Source organism: Hyla sarda, chromosome 8 (assembly GCF_029499605.1).
Source record: "Hyla sarda isolate aHylSar1 chromosome 8, aHylSar1.hap1, whole genome shotgun sequence".
Classification (NCBI taxonomy): domain Eukaryota; kingdom Metazoa; phylum Chordata; class Amphibia; order Anura; family Hylidae; genus Hyla; species Hyla sarda.
Genome location: NC_079196.1, coordinates 219,521,662 through 219,538,276, shown reverse-complemented (window position 1 = coordinate 219,538,276; position 16,615 = coordinate 219,521,662). Strand labels below are relative to the sequence as shown.

The following is a 16,615-nucleotide window of genomic DNA, read 5'->3' as shown; positions in this document are numbered from 1 at the left end:
TAACATGCAATTGTAAAGTTATTCTGCATACATTAATCTATAATATATCAAAAGTTTTTTTTTTTTTTTGATGAAAGGTACCCTTTAAAAAAAAATAACATTTTATTTTGAAATTATATATATAAAAAAAAATTGCTTATTTTTGCAAGTTGGAATAGTGACCACATGGGCTGTCACTCAGCTTTTCCAGACACAGATAGAACTAAGGCAAACGTCTTCTTACTTTTGTCTCGGGGTGTTGAGAAGACGCAGCTTGACCTTGAAGGGGTCGTCTTTGAGCCTGATTCATTGCACGTGCCAACATTCTGTACTTTTTTCTGCGCCTTTGAGCTGTAATTTGAGTTTTTGAGTTTTGAGTTTTTCATCAAAAGTTTTTTTTTTTGATGAAAGGTACCCTTTAAACTTAAAATAAATAGAATCTGAGTATTGGGAATTATGCAAAAAAAAAAAAGAAGAAAATAAATAAATAAATGAAATGAAACGACAATCATGTAATATAAAAAAAAGTTTGGGAAAAAATAAAAGTATAATATAATAATAAATAAAAAAAAAACAATATACGGTAAATGTAATTATTAAAATATGTATAAAACTACCGGTAATAGTAAAATAATATAACATCTCACATCAGTACGGCCAAATGAAACACTGACAAAAATATTATGTAATATAGTAAAATAATAATAATTATAATAATAATAAAAAAAAACTATAATAATAACAATAATAATATCAAGTATTATTCTTATATTATTATTACATAAATATTAATAATAATTAATTATAATATAATTAGAATATAATAATAATAATTATTATTATTATAACTTAAAAACACAATAAAATTATACAATTAAAAATTCAATGTCCTGAATGGCAAGACCACCACCCATTCTTGCTTTGGAAAGCTGAGTGATAATCCATATGGCTGCTATTCAAACCTCATAAAGCAGCGTTTGCTAACCAGTGTGCAACCAGCTGTTGCAAAACTACAACTCCCAGAATGCCCGGACAGCCAAAGGCTGTCCGGGCATGCTGGGAGTTGTAGTTTTGCAACAGCTGGAGGCACACTGGTTGGGAAACAATGCCATAGAGTTCGCAAACTAGTTCACTTTGGATCTAAAAGGAAAATATGCCTAGTTATAGAGTGCTATCTCCCAACAAGAAAGTACTGTCATTATGGAGCCTGGGAAAGCTGGGTGACAGACCACATGACGCACATTTCAGCTCCCACAAAGTGTTGCAACCCATGCAAAATACACCTATGTCATCCAACTACATTGATCTGCCATTAAGGATCTTGGAAAAGCTGGGTGAAAACCTATTTGGATATGCATAGCTATGTAGTCGTATACTCAAACAGTGTGAGCTTGGAAAAGTAGGCTGCATGGGAAAGCTGGGTGACAGCTCCCACAAGGGTTGTTGTAACCAAGACATTAATGGAAAACCCACATAGTAATTAAGCTGTACCTCATCCATGTGAATAGGTTGTTTTGCCATTTAGAAGCTTAGGAAAGCTGAGTGACAGCCCATATGGCAACTTTTGTATTAGGGGTAGTAGACTTCAGCTTTTTTAGAGTCCTGAATTGTAATATATCCTATTCTGCAGTTTCATCCCCATCCATTTTGTAACCATGCAGCTTAACACTCAGGGGTCTTAAAAAGCTGGGTCACAAACCATATGGAAGCCATATGGCAAGGGTTTCAAACATGGGATCATGAATAAGCTATGTGGTCATATACCTATTGTGTAATTAGCTGACGTTGACATTCAGAAGCTTGAAAAAGTTGGCTTACAATGGTTTGTACAGGAAAGCTGGGTGACAAACCACATGACGGTCATGAGGGTGGTTGTAACCCATCCGAGTGATAAATGGAAAACCCACCCAAGTTGGCAAGACGTACCACATCCACTATGTGAACAGGTTGTTTTGCATTCTTTGTGTAACTAGTCATCTTACCATTCAGGGGCCTTGGAAAGCTGGGTGACAACCCATGTGGAAGTCTCTCCAGCTGAGTTGTAACTCAGGTTTCTTAGACTCGTGAAATACAAACTTGCTTAGTTATGATCCACTGCTCATCGTGGCAGCTTTGCCTTTGGGGGTCCTGGGAGAGCTGGGTGACAATGAGTTTGCATTTAGTAATCCCTATATAACCTGGCCCCTTAAAAGCAAATCATGTGGAGCGAAAAACACGACTCCTATCCCAGCCCCGAGCACAGACATGATAATACCTGGATTTGCACCTAGAATTTGCATGACTGCAATGAGGCATGGCGGCCGGTGTGCGTCTGCAAATGTATTCCCACCACGCTCTCCGAGCCTCCTGACATACAATAGGGACAGAGAGGATGTGGTGAGGGGTAGGAAGTTTTGCATTCTGTCGATGTAGCTTCCAATGGCCTAAACACCCCCCTCCCCAACTACTACCATATACTGCATCCAGCACCCCTCCCCCATAATGAGAGGTGGCTCCATATAGCACAAAAGGATTTCACTATCCTATAACTTCCCTGTAGTGTTTAAAAGTGATCGATTATGTGATTCCTAATGATTTCATTTACCAAATATGACTCCTAACACCTGAAAAACTGCTGTAAAGTCTTGGCCACTAGATGTCTATCTTCCCTGTAATCTGCGATCTCCTGCCTGTTGTTAGGGAAAATCTGTCTCTGGTAACAGAGAGACCAGGACAGAACACAGGAAGTGTCTACGAGCCTTAGCTTGTGCTCTGTGCAGGAGAGAAAGACTGGACTGTGTACCTGCCAGCTGAGGCTGGGTTCACACCGCGCTTTTTAAATACAATTCCCGTATCACGTTTCTGAAATAAACGGATTCCTTAAAAACGGACTAAACTGTCTCGAAACACGTGAACAAATTTTAATCCATAAATGGTTTGAAAAATTTAAGAAAAAAAAACACATACACTTATTTTTTCACTCCATTATGAATAAAGTTTCACTTGTTTGATTGAAGTGCCAAGAAAAAAACTGTGCAAAGTCAAAAACCGTATGGTGAAAATCGGATGGAACCAAACGCACATACAGTTCTGTACGGTTCCCATTGACTTCCATGTTAAAAAGAACGTATACATTTCAATACGGTTTTTCATCCGGACCAAAAAACGTGGTAGAAAAAAACTGACAAAACCGTACAGGATGCAAAATGGACACAACCTGATGAATTGTTTTGGCATATGGTTTTCAATTGAGAGTCAATGCATACAATTTTCAATACGGTTCCGTATAGTTTTCAAATTAAAAACATATACGGGGACAGTATTGCAAATACGTGGTGTGAACCCAGCCTGCCCACTGAAGATGATCCACACTGCTCCTGAAAGGTAAATGAATGCTTCCTTCTCATCTCTGAACACCCATAACGCTCAGGACAGCTGTCCCTTGTGGGGCGGGTCTTAGCTTGTGCTCTGTGCAGGGAGAGCCTGAGAAAGCCTGGACTGAGTACCTGCAAGCTCAGCCAGTCTGCCTGCTAAAGATGATAAACACTGTTCATGAAAGGTAAATCAATGCTTTCCTCTTATCTCTGAACACCCATTAAAGGGTACCTCTCATCAAATAAACTTTTGATATATTTTAGATTAATGAATGTTGAATAACTTTCCAATAGCATGTTAATGAAAAATATGCTTCTTTCTATTGTATTTTTCCCGATCAGTCCTGTCAGCAAGCATTTCTGACTCATGCTGGAGTCCTAAACACTCAGAGCTGCTAGCCTGCTTTGTTCACAGCCAAACAGGCTGTGAACAAAGCAGGCTGGCAGCTCTGAGTGTTCTCCTTTGTGAACAAAGCAGACTGGCAGCTCGTAGTGTTTAGGACTCCAGCATGAGTCTGAAATGCTTGCTGCCAGGACTGGTAGGGAGACCCCTAGTGGTCATTTCTTTAAAGTGGAAAATTAAATAGAAAGAAGCATATTTTAATAACATGCAATTGTAATGTTATTCTGCCTACATTAATCTATAATATATCAAAAGTTTTTTTGATGAGAGGTACCCTTTAAGCTCAGGGCAGCTGTCTCCTGTGGGAGCGAAGCTTGGCTTGTGCTCTGTGCAGGAGACAGTCTGAGAAAGCTTGGACTGTGTACTTGCAAGCTGAGCCTGTCTGCCTGCTGGGGATGATCCACACTGTTCCTGAAAGGTAAAGCAATGCTTTTGTCTCAACACATTGCCAACCCACTACATCAGTAACCTCTCGCTTTATAATTCAGCGCTGCAGAATCTGTGTGTGCTACATAAATAAAGATTATTATTAACCCTATATTTACAGTACAGTGTCAGCCTTTTTAGTACAGTGCACTTTCACCAGCACTATGTCATGGCATAATAGAGAGTAGAAAGTGCTGTGCTGTGATTGAGAAGTAAGGGAAGGGAAGTGCAGGTATATGTACTACTCACAAACAGCCCAACTCTGGTCCTGCCTGCTGAAATAGGTGAGGGGGCTCTCAGGGCTCAATAACCACCCAAAAAGCCCCAAATCACCTTGCCACCACTCTAAAGGGTTTAGGTTATCTTTTTGCTTCATGTCACAGGAAGAAAACCACCTCAGAGGGTTATGACCTGCACAAATATAATACTTCTCACAGCTGGGGGTTTGTTACAAATGTTTCCAGTACTGATAATGGTTTGTGGCATGCTGGGAATTGTGGCATTGCAACAGTAATAAATAATGGCTACCCCCCCCTACAGGACAGGCATTGCGTGGCGGACAGGGCTCACCTTTTTCGCAGCCGGACACCATCTTCACTTTCCAGGTCAATCCACTTGTGAGCCGTCCCCTGTGATCTCATGTGGTCCCATCTGTTGTCACCTGCAGACTCTCCGGCTTTCCCTATCACCCTATATAAGCCTTGTCACCCTATATAAGTCCGGCCAACCCCCTTCCGACCTCTGACCTGCTGCAGTCACTGCACTATCACTAATGGAACAGTAAGTACCGACACACAACCTCCTGCACACTGCTGATCAGCGGTCATCCACACCTGTCAATCACAGCTTACTCCCGCCCACCAGGATCAATCACTGATGACAGCGATCAATGGGTGTTGCAGATGGCCTGGGAGAGTCCAGTACAGTCTCACAACTCACTTAGAGGTCAAGCCTGTCACTAGTGCACACAGGCTCACCATCACTAATGTACAGGTACTCTATCACTGGTGTACAGGTACTCTATCACTGGTGTACAGGTACTATATCACAGGTGTACAGTATGTAATCTATCACTGGTGTGCAGGTCCTCTATCACTGGTGTACAGGTCCTCTATCACTGGTGTACAGGTACTCTATCACTGGTGTACAGGTACTCTATCACTGGTGTACAGGTACTCTATCACTGGTGTACAGGTACTCTATCACTGGTGTACAGGTACTATATCACTGGTGTGCAGGTCCTCTATCACTGGTGTGCAGGTCCTCTATCACTGGTGTGCAGGTCCTCTATCACTGGTGTGCAGGTCCTCTATCACTGGTGTGCAGGTCCTCTATCACTGGTGTGCAGGTCCTCTATCACTGGTGTGCAGGTCCTCTATCACTGGTGTGCAGGTCCTCTATCACTGGTGTGCAGGTCCTCTATCACTGGTGTGCAGGTCCTCTATCACTGGTGTACAGGTCCTCTATCACTGGTGTACAGGTCCTCTATCACTGGTGTACAGGTCCTCTATCACTGGTGTACAGGTCCTCTATCACTGGTGTACAGGTCCTCTATCACTGGTGTACAGGTCCTCTATCACTGGTGTACAGGTCCTCTATCACTGGTGTACAGGTCCTCTATCACTGGTGTACAGGTCCTCTATCACTGGTGTACAGGTCCTCTATCACTGGTGTACAGGTCCTCTATCACTGGTGTACAGGTCCTCTATCACTGGTGTACAGGTCCTCTATCACTGGTGTACAGGTCCTCTATCACTGGTGTACAGGTCCTCTATCACTGGTGTACAGGTCCTCTATCACTGGTGTACAGGTCCTCTATCACTGGTGTACAGGTCCTCTATCACTGGTGTACAGGTCCTCTATCACTGGTGTACAGGTCCTCTATCACTGGTGTACAGGTCCTCTATCACTGGTGTACAGGTCCTCTATCACTGGTGTACAGGTCCTCTATCACTGGTGTACAGGTCCTCTATCACTGGTGTACAGGTACTCTATCACTGGTGTACAGGTACTCTATCACTGGTGTACAGGTACTCTATCACTGGTGTACAGGTACTCTATCACTGGTGTACAGGTACTCTATCACTGGTGTACAGGTCCTATATCACTGGTGTACATGTCCTATATCACTGGTGTACAGGTACTATATCACTGGTGTACAGGTACTATATCACTGGTGTACAGGTCCTATATCACTGGTGTACAGGTCCTCTATCACTGGTGTGCAGGTCCTCTATCACTGGTGTGCAGGTCCTCTATCACTGGTGTACAGGTCCTCTATCACTGGTGTACAGGTCCTCTATCACTGGTGTACAGGTCCTCTATCACTGGTGTGCAGGTCCTCTATCACTGGTGTGCAGGTCCTCTATCACTGGTGTGCAGGTCCTCTATCACTGGTGTGCAGGTCCTCTATCACTGGTGTGCAGGTCCTCTATCACTGGTGTGCAGGTCCTCTATCACTGGTGTGCAGGTCCTCTATCACTGGTGTGCAGGTCCTCTATCACTGGTGTGCAGGTCCTCTATCACTGGTGTGCAGGTCCTCTATCACTGGTGTGCAGGTCCTCTATCACTGGTGTGCAGGTCCTCTATCACTGGTGTGCAGGTCCTCTATCACTGGTGTGCAGGTCCTCTATCACTGGTGTACAGGTCCTCTATCACTGGTGTACAGGTCCTCTATCACTGGTGTACAGGTCCTCTATCACTGGTGTACAGGTCCTCTATCACTGGTGTACAGGTACTCTATCACTGGTGTACAGGTCCTATATCACTGGTGTACAGGTCCTATATCACTGGTGTACAGGTACTATATGTACTATATCACTGGTGTACAGGTACTATATCACTGGTGTACAGGTAATCAATCACTGGTGTGCAGGTACTATATCACTGGTGTGCAGGTACTATGTGTACTATATCACTTGTGTACAGGTACTATATAACTGGTGTACAGGTACTCTATCACTGGTGTACAGGTCCTATATCACTGGTGTACAGGTACTCTATCACTGGTGTACAGGTACTCTATCACTGTTGTACAGGTACTATATCACTGGTGTACAGTATGTAATCTATCACAGGTGTACAGATACTATATGTGCTCTATCACTGGTGTACAGTATGTACTCTATACACTATGTACTATATCACTGGTGTGCACTATGTACTCTATACACTATGTACTATATCACTGGTGTACAGGTCCTATATCACTGGTGTACAGGTCCTATATCACTGGTGTACAGGTACTATATCACTGGTGTACAGGTCCTATATCACTGGTGTACAGGTCCTATATCACTGGTGTACAGTATGTAATCTATCACAGGTGTACAGATACTATATGTGCTCTATCACTGGTGTACAGTATGTACTCTATACACTATGTACTATATCACTGGTGTACAGGTCCTATATCACTGGTGTACAGGTACTATATCACTGGTGTACAGTATGTAATCTATCACAGGTGTACAGATACTATATGTGCTCTATCACTGGTGTACAGTATGTACTCTATACACTATGTACTATATCACTGGTGTACAGGTCCTATATCACTGGTGTACAGGTACTATATCACTGGTGTACAGGTCCTATATCACTGGTGTACAGGTCCTATATCACTGGTGTACAGGTACTATATCACTGGTGTACAGGTACTATTTCACTGGTGTACAGGTACTATATTACTGGTGTACAGGTACTATATCACTGGTGTACAGGTACTATATCACTGGTGTACAGTATATACTCTATGTACTATATCACTGGTGTACAGGTACTATATCACTGGTGTACAGGTACTATATCACTGGTGTACAGTATATACTCTATGTACTATATCACTGGTGTACAGTATATACTCTATGTACTATATCACTGGTGTACAGGCACTATATCACTGGTGTACAGGTACTATATCACTGGTGTACAGGTACTATATCACTGGTGTGCACTATGTACTCTATACACTATGTACTATATCACTGGTGTACAGTATGTAATCTATCACAGGTGTACAGATACTATATGTGCTCTATCACTGGTGTACAGTATGTACTCTATACACTATGTACTATATCACTGGTGTACAGGTCCTATATCACTGGTGTACAGGTACTATATCACTGGTGTACAGGTCCTATATCACTGGTGTACAGGTCCTATATCACTGGTGTACAGGTCCTATATCACTGGTGTACAGGTACTATTTCACTGGTGTACAGGTACTATATTACTGGTGTACAGGTACTATATCACTGGTGTACAGGTACTATATCACTGGTGTACAGTATATACTCTATGTACTATATCACTGGTGTACAGGTACTATATCACTTGTGTACAGGCACTATATCACTGGTGTACAGGTACTATATCACTGGTGTACAGTATATACTCTATGTACTATATCACTGGTGTACAGTATATACTCTATGTACTATATCACTGGTGTACAGGCACTATATCACTGGTGTACAGGTACTATATCACTGGTGTACAGGTACTATATCACTGGTGTGCACTATGTACTCTATACACTATGTACTATATCACTGGTGTACAGGTACTATATCACTGGTGTACAGGTACTATATCACTGGTGTACAGGTACTATTTCACTGGTGTACAGGTACTATATCACTGGTGTACAGGTACTATTTCACTGGTGTACAGGTACTATATCACTGGTGTACAGTATATACTCTATGTACTATATCACTGGTGTACAGGTACTCTATACACTATGTACTATATCACTGGTGTACAGTATGTACTCTATACACTATGTACTATATCACTGGTGTACAGGTACTATATCACTGGTGTACAGGTACTATATCACTGGTGTACAGGTACTATATCACTGGTGTACAGGTACTATATCACTGGTGTACAGGTACTATATCACTGGTGTACAGGTACTCTATCACTGGTGTACAGGTACTCTATCACTGGTGTACAGGTACTATATCACTGGTGTACAGTATGTACTCTATACACTATGTACTATATCACTGGTGTACAGTATGTACTCTATACACTATGTACTATATCACTGGTGTACAGGTCCTATATCACTGGTGTACAGTATATACTCTATACTCTATCACTGGTGTACGGGTACTATATCACTGGTGTACAGGTACTCTGTGTACTATATCACTGGTGTACAGGTCCTATATCACTGGTGTAGAGGTACTCTATCACTGTTGTACAGGTCCTATATCACTGGTGTACAGTATGTAATCTATCACAGGTGTACAGATACTATATGTGCTCTATCACTGGTGTACAGTATGTACTCTATACACTATGTACTATATCACTGGTGTACAGGTCCTATATCACTGGTGTACAGTATGTACTCTATACTCTATCACTGGTGTACAGGTACTCTGTGTACAATATCACTGGTGTACAGGTACTCTGTGTACTATATCACTGGTGTACAGGTACTCTGTGTACTATATCACTGGTGTACAGTATGTACTCTATACTCTATCACTGGTGTACAGGTACTCTGTGTACTATATCACTGGTGTACAGTATGTACTCTATACTCTATCACTGGTGTACAGGTACTCTGTGTACTATATCACTGGTGTACAGTATGTACTCTATACTCTATCACTGGTGTACAGGTACTCTGTGTACTATATCACTGGTGTACAGTATGTACTCTATACTCTATCACTGGTGTACAGGTACTCTGTGTACTATATCACTGGTGTACAGGTACTCTGTGTACTATATCACTGGTGTACAGTATGTACTCTATACACTATGTACTATATCACTGGTGTACAGGTCCTATATCACTGGTGTACAGTATATACTCTATGTACTACGTTCTCTATCACTAGGGCAGTGTGACAGTCCCCGCACCCGCTGGTATACTCACACACGCCCCTGCCCACACTCCCGGCTGACCCTCAGTCCCGGCTCCCGGCGCTGCCTGTCACACACTGCGCTCCAACGCTGCCGCTACATGCCGAGCCACGCCCACCGCCTGTCAGACCGGTATAACCCCGCCCATCACCATGGCAACAGAACACTAACACCGGCATGGGCTTCTGTGATTGGCTGTTCCATTACGGATATAAACCAATAAAGAAATATCAATCTGTATAGTCACGCCCTCTGTAGTGGACAGCACAAGCACCTGTACCTGAAGGGCTCCGCCCCCTACTTAGCCCACGTTGTGGTGTTTCCCTACTCGAGCTGACCAATGAAAAGGGCTGTACCATTCTGAGAGGAGGGGGATTTGTCATAAAACCTGTAGTGGCGTGACACAGTTCCATATTCTTCACTATACATCCCTAGTATGGCATGCTGGAATTTATAGTTTCATAACAGCAATAGTTTCTATACCAGTGTTTCCAAACCAGGGAGCCTCCAGCTGTTGCAAAACTACAACTCCCAGAATGCTGGGAGTTGTAGTTTTGCAACAGCTGGAGGCACCCTGGTTGGGAAACACTGGGGCAGGTGCACGGCTGATGGGGGCAGATGAGATGTCTGCAGCCCATATAGATGAACAGCGGGCGAAAGAGACATCTATGATAAAGGGGGGTCGGGTGCAGTGCGTGCTAGGAGTAGTAGTCCGACAAGCTGCAGACCACTGATCACAATGGGAACTTTATTAACTCAAAGATTTAGATGGAAGGCTATAGATTTACGTGCAATGGCTGCCATCTGGTGGCGATATGTGGTAATACAGAGATCCAACAACAACTAATGTAAATAAGAGCAGTATTATAGTAGTTATATTCTTGTATATAGGAGTAGTATTATAGTAGTTATATTCTTGTATATAGGAGGCAGTATTATAGTAGTTATATTCTTGCACATAGGAGCAGTATTATAGTAGTTATATTCTTGTATATAGGAGCAGTATTATAGTAGTTATATTCTTGTATATAGGGGCAGTATTATAGTAGTTATATTCTTGTATATAGGAGCAGTATTATAGTAGTTATATTCTTGTATATAGGAGCAGTATTATAGTAGTTATATTATTGTATATAGGAGCAGTATTATAGTAGATATATTCTTGTGTATAGGAGCAGTATTATAGTAGTTATATTCTTGTATATAGGGGCTGTATTATAGTAGTTATATTCTTGTATATAGGAGGCAGTATTATAGTAGTTATATTCTTGTATATAGGAGCAGTATTCTAGTAGTTATATTCTTGTATATAGGAGCAGTATTATAGTAGTTATATTCTTGTATATAGGAGCAGTATTATAGTAGTTATATTCTTGTATATAGGGGCTGTATTATAGTAGTTATATTCTTGTATATAGGAGGCAGTATTATAGTAGTTATATTCTTGTATATAGGAGCAGTATTCTAGTAGTTATATTCTTGTATATAGGAGCAGTATTATAGTAGTTATATTATTGTATATAGGAGCAGTATTCTAGTAGTTATATTCTTGTATATAGGAGCAGTATTATAGTAGTTATATTCTTGTATATAGGGGCAGTATTATAGTAGTTATATTCTTGTATATAGGAGAAGTATTATAGTAGTTATATTCTTGTATATAGGAAACAGTATTACAGTAGTTATATTCTTGTATACAGGAGCAGTATTATAGTAGTTATATTCTTGTATATAGGAGGCAGTATTATAGTAGTTATATTCTTGTATATAGTGAGCAGTATTATAGCAGTTATATTCTTGTATATAGGAGGCAGTATTATAGTAGTTATATTCTTGTATATAGGAGCAGTATTATAGTAGTTATATTCTTGTATATAGGAGCAGTATTATAGTAGTTATATTCTTGTATATAGGAGCAGTATTATAGTGGTTATATTCTTGTATATAGGAGCAGTATTATAGTAGTTATATTCTTGTATATAGGAGGCAGTATTATAGTAATTACATTCTTGTATATAGAAGCAGTATTATAGTAGATATATTCTTGTATATAGGAGCAGTAATATAGTAGTTATATTCTTGTATATAGGAGCAGTATTATAGTAGTTATATTCTTGTATATAGGAGCAGTATTATAGTAGTTATATTCTTGTATATAGGAGGCAGTATTATAGTGGTTATATTCTTGTATATAGGAGCAGTATTATAGTAGTTATATTCTTGTATATAGGAGCAGTATTATAGTAGATATATTCTTGTATATAGGAGGCAGTATTATAGTAGTTATATTCTTGTATATAGGAGCAGTATTATAGTAGTTATATTCTTGTATATAGGAGCAGTATTATAGTAGTTATATTCTTGTATATAGGAGCAGTATTATAGTAGTTATATTCTTGTATATAAGAGCAGTATTATAGTTGTTATATTCTTGTATATAAGAGCAGTATTATAGTAGATATATTCTTGTATATAGGAGGCAGTATTATAGTAGTTATATTCTTGTATATAGGAGCAGTATTATAGTACTTATATTCTTGTATATAGGAGCAGTATTATAGTAGTTATATTCTTGTATATAGGAGCAGTATTATAGTAGTTATATTCTTGTATATAGGAGGCAGTATTATAGTAGTTATATTCTTGTATATAAGAGCAGTATTATAGTTGTTATATTCTTGTATATAAGAGCAGTATTATAGTAGTTATATTCTTGTATATAGGAGCAGTATTATAGTAGTTATATTCTTGTATATAGGAGGCAGTATTATAGTAGTTATATTCTTGTATATAGGGACAGTATTATAGTAGTTATATTCTTGTATATAGGAGCAGTATTATAGTAGTTATATTCTTGTATATAGGAGCAGTATTATAGTAGTTATATTCTTGTATATAGGAGGCAGTATTATAGTAGTTATATTCTTGTATATAGGGGCAGTATTATAGTAGTTATATTCTTGTATATAGGAGCAGTATTATAGTAGTTATATTCTTTTACATAGTAGGCAGTATTATAGTAGTTATATTCTTGTATATAGGAGCAGATTTATAGTAGTTATATTCTTGTCTATAGGAGCAGTATTATAGTAGTTATATTCTTGTATATAGAGGCAGTATTATAGTAGTTATATTCTTTTATATATGAGCAGTATTATAGTAGTTATATTCTTGTGTATAGGAGCAGTATTATAGTAGTTATGTTCTTGTATATAGGAGACAGTATTATAGTAGTTATATTCTTGTATATAGGAGACAGTATTATAGTAGTTATATTCTTGTATATAGGGGCAGTATTATAGTAGATATATTCTTGTACATAGGGGCAGTATTATAGTAGTTATATTCTTGTATATAGGAGCAGTATTATAGTAGTTATATTCTTGTATATCAGAGCAGTATTATAGTAGTTATATTCTTGTATATAGGAGCAGTATTATAGTAGTTATATTCTTGTATATAGGAGCAGTATTATAGTAGTTATATTCTTGTATATAGGAACAGTATTCTAGTAGTTATATTCTTGTATATAGGAGCAGTATTATAGTAGGTATATTCTTGTATATAGGAGCAGTATTATAGTAGTTATATTCTTGTATATAGGGAACAGTATTATAGTAGTTATTTTCTTGTATATAGGGGCAGTATTATAGTAGTTATATTCTTGTATATAGGAGGCAGTATTATAGTAGTTATATTCTTGTATATAGGAGGCAGTATTATAGTAGTTATATTCTTGTATATAGGAGGCAGTATTATAGTAGCTATATTCTTGTATATAGGAGCAGTATTATAGTAGTTATATTCTTGTATATAGGAGCAGTATTATAGTAGTTATAGTCTTGTATATAGGAGGCAGTATTATAGTAGTTATATTCTTGTATATAGGAGGCAGTATTATCCTTGTTATATTCTTGTATATAGGAGCAGTATTATAGTAGTTATATTGTTGTATATAGGAGGCAGTATTATAGTAGTTATATTCTTGTATATAGGAGGCAGTATTATAGTAGTTATATTCTTGTACATAAGAGCAGTATTATAGTAGTTATATATTCTTGTATTCAGTATTATAGTAGTTATATTCTTGTATATAGGAGCAGTATTATAGTAGTTATTTTCTTGTATATAGGATCAGTATTATAGTAGTTATATTCTTGTATATAGGAGGCAGTATTATAGTAGTTATATTCTTGTATATAGGAGGCAGTATTATAGTAGTTATATTCTTGTACATAAGAGCAGTATTATAGTAGTTATATATTCTTGTATTCAGTATTATAGTAGTTATATTCTTGTATATAGGAGCAGTATTATAGTAGTTATATTCTTGCACATAGGGGGCAGTATTATAGTAGTTATAGTAAACATAAACTCTAGTTTCCCTACAATAACGAATGTATTCAGCCATTTCCTCTGACCTGTACCCTGTGTTTTGGTGGACATTGTTCTATCATCAGTAATAGTATTGGGCCATTATTACAACAATTTTTTGCCCCTTATATAAAAATATGAGAGTGATATAAAAATGAATGATGAGTCCATAGTTACCGGTTGTGCAGCGTACAGTCCGGGGGCCCCCCGGCATCTCCATAGATTGCCGTTACCTGTCCGGGACTGCAGAGGACGGGGAGTCACGGGACGCACGGTGCCAGCATCAGTCAGATGAAGCCTCTGTCATAGACCAGGCTGCCAGCTCAGCCCTTTGTTAAGCCGCTGCAAACTCCAGCCTGCCGAGCCAGCAGATTTCCTCCTGAATAAGTGCATTAAGTGCTGGGAGCGCGATGACATCATGCAGCCGGGAGACACCGCGAGTGCGGCCATTATCAGGACGTTAACACCTTTTCTATTGATTTTCTTTTTTTATACTCCGTCACTGAATGTCTCGTCTTCCACGGAGGCGAGAAAACGGTAAAAAAAAATAAAAAAAAGCGTCATGTCAGGAGGCGCCGGCCGCCATGTTGGACCTGATAATCCCATCATTATTGTCCTGAAAAACAATGTGGATGATGAGAGTTAAAGTTACAGTTATAGGATTATATAGTACATTGATACATTGTAACTGTCATTAATTTAAATACATCCCATTTTATGCAAATAAGTATAAGATGCTTAGAACAGGGTTTTCCAACTAGGGTGCCTCCAACTGTGGCAAAACTACAACTCCCAGCATGCCCGGACAGCCAACGGCTGTCCGGGCAAGCTGGGAATTGTAGTTTTGCAACAGCTGGAGGCACACTGGTTGGTAAGCGCTGATCTAAATTGACACCTAGAACAGCTTTTTGAGAGACTACAGGCCCCTCCCCTTACTGAGGATCCTCCCATCTGATACTCCCCCCTTTATTTAGGCTCCTCCCTATGCACCGACATCCTGCAGAGCTCGTGCTTCTGCCCAGCAGTCAGTCAGAAAAAGCAGAGCTGCAGTGGAAAGCAGGGAACAGAGGAGCTGCAAATTTCGGACTACATGAAATCATAGCCAAAATCACAAGTAGCCGACAGTACTGAACGTAAATATCTGGTTAGTATCATCCAAGACTTTAGTAGTAGCCTATAGGGTTACAATAGTGGCCCTAATAACTTGGGTGCTCTATAGTCTACCAGGTCACTTAAAGGGGTATTCCAGGAAAAAAAAACTTTATTTTTTATATCAACTGGCTCCAGAAAGTCAAACAGATTTGTAAATAATTTCCATAATTTTTTTTTAATCCTTCCAATAATTATCAGCTGCTGAAGTTGAGTTGTTCTTTTCTGTCTGGCAACAGTGCTCTCTGCTGACATCTCTGCTTGTCTTTGGAACTGCACAGAGTAGAAGAGGTTTGCTATGGGGATTTGCTTCTAAACTGGGCGGTTCCCGAGACAGGTGTCATCAGAGAGCACTTAGACAGAAAAGGACAACTCAACTTCAGCAGCTCATAAGTACTGAAAGGATTAAGATTTTTGTTTAATAGAAGTAATTTACAAATCTGTCTAACTTTCTGGAGTCAGTTGATATATATATATATATATATATATATATATATATATATATATATATATATAAGTTTTTTCCTGGATAACCTCTTTAAGAAAGTAAATGAAGAAAGCTACAATAGATATACTATATATATATATATAAATATATATATATATATATATATATATATATATATACTTGAAGAGCAGTGGGAAATGCGCTTGGCAACGAACCTGCAACCATCTTGCAGGATAGGCTCAAGAATGTTATCTTCACACAAAATCGGTGGAGTAAAGAATTACCAGAGATTTTCTTTCTGTATAAACTAGTATCAACTGAGCCGTCGGCTATGTTACCAGTGAGAGTAACATCCACAATAGGTATGGAAATAGGATCAGACACAATAGTAAAGCCCAAATTGTCCTCATTATTATTAACATAACTCAAAAAAGCTGACTGTAAATCATAATTCCACTCTCTCCGCCAGGACGTCATCAATGTAACGCCCATACCAGGCCATGTGGTGGAGAAAAGGATCCGGGGTGAAGATTCGTCTTTCTTCCCACCATGACATGTGGAGGTCGCATGAAGTCTGCTTTGAATCTTACT

General features: G+C 39.1%; 1 protein-coding gene across 2 annotated transcripts in view; it reads right to left on the bottom strand.

The window, feature by feature from the left end:
- SEC14L5 (SEC14 like lipid binding 5) overlaps window positions 1–14,989 on the bottom strand; it is a 107,913-nt gene extending 92,924 nt beyond the window's left edge. The window contains exon 1 of one of the 2 annotated variants that reach the window (XM_056537115.1): window positions 14,605–14,989. The gene's annotated coding sequence lies outside the window, so the exon portion shown is untranslated. Of the gene's footprint in view, window positions 1–4,731; window positions 5,291–14,604 lie in introns of those variants that run through there. The other variant, XM_056537114.1, reaches the window with a different exon arrangement.
- Window positions 14,990–16,615: the final 1,626 nt, after the last annotated feature.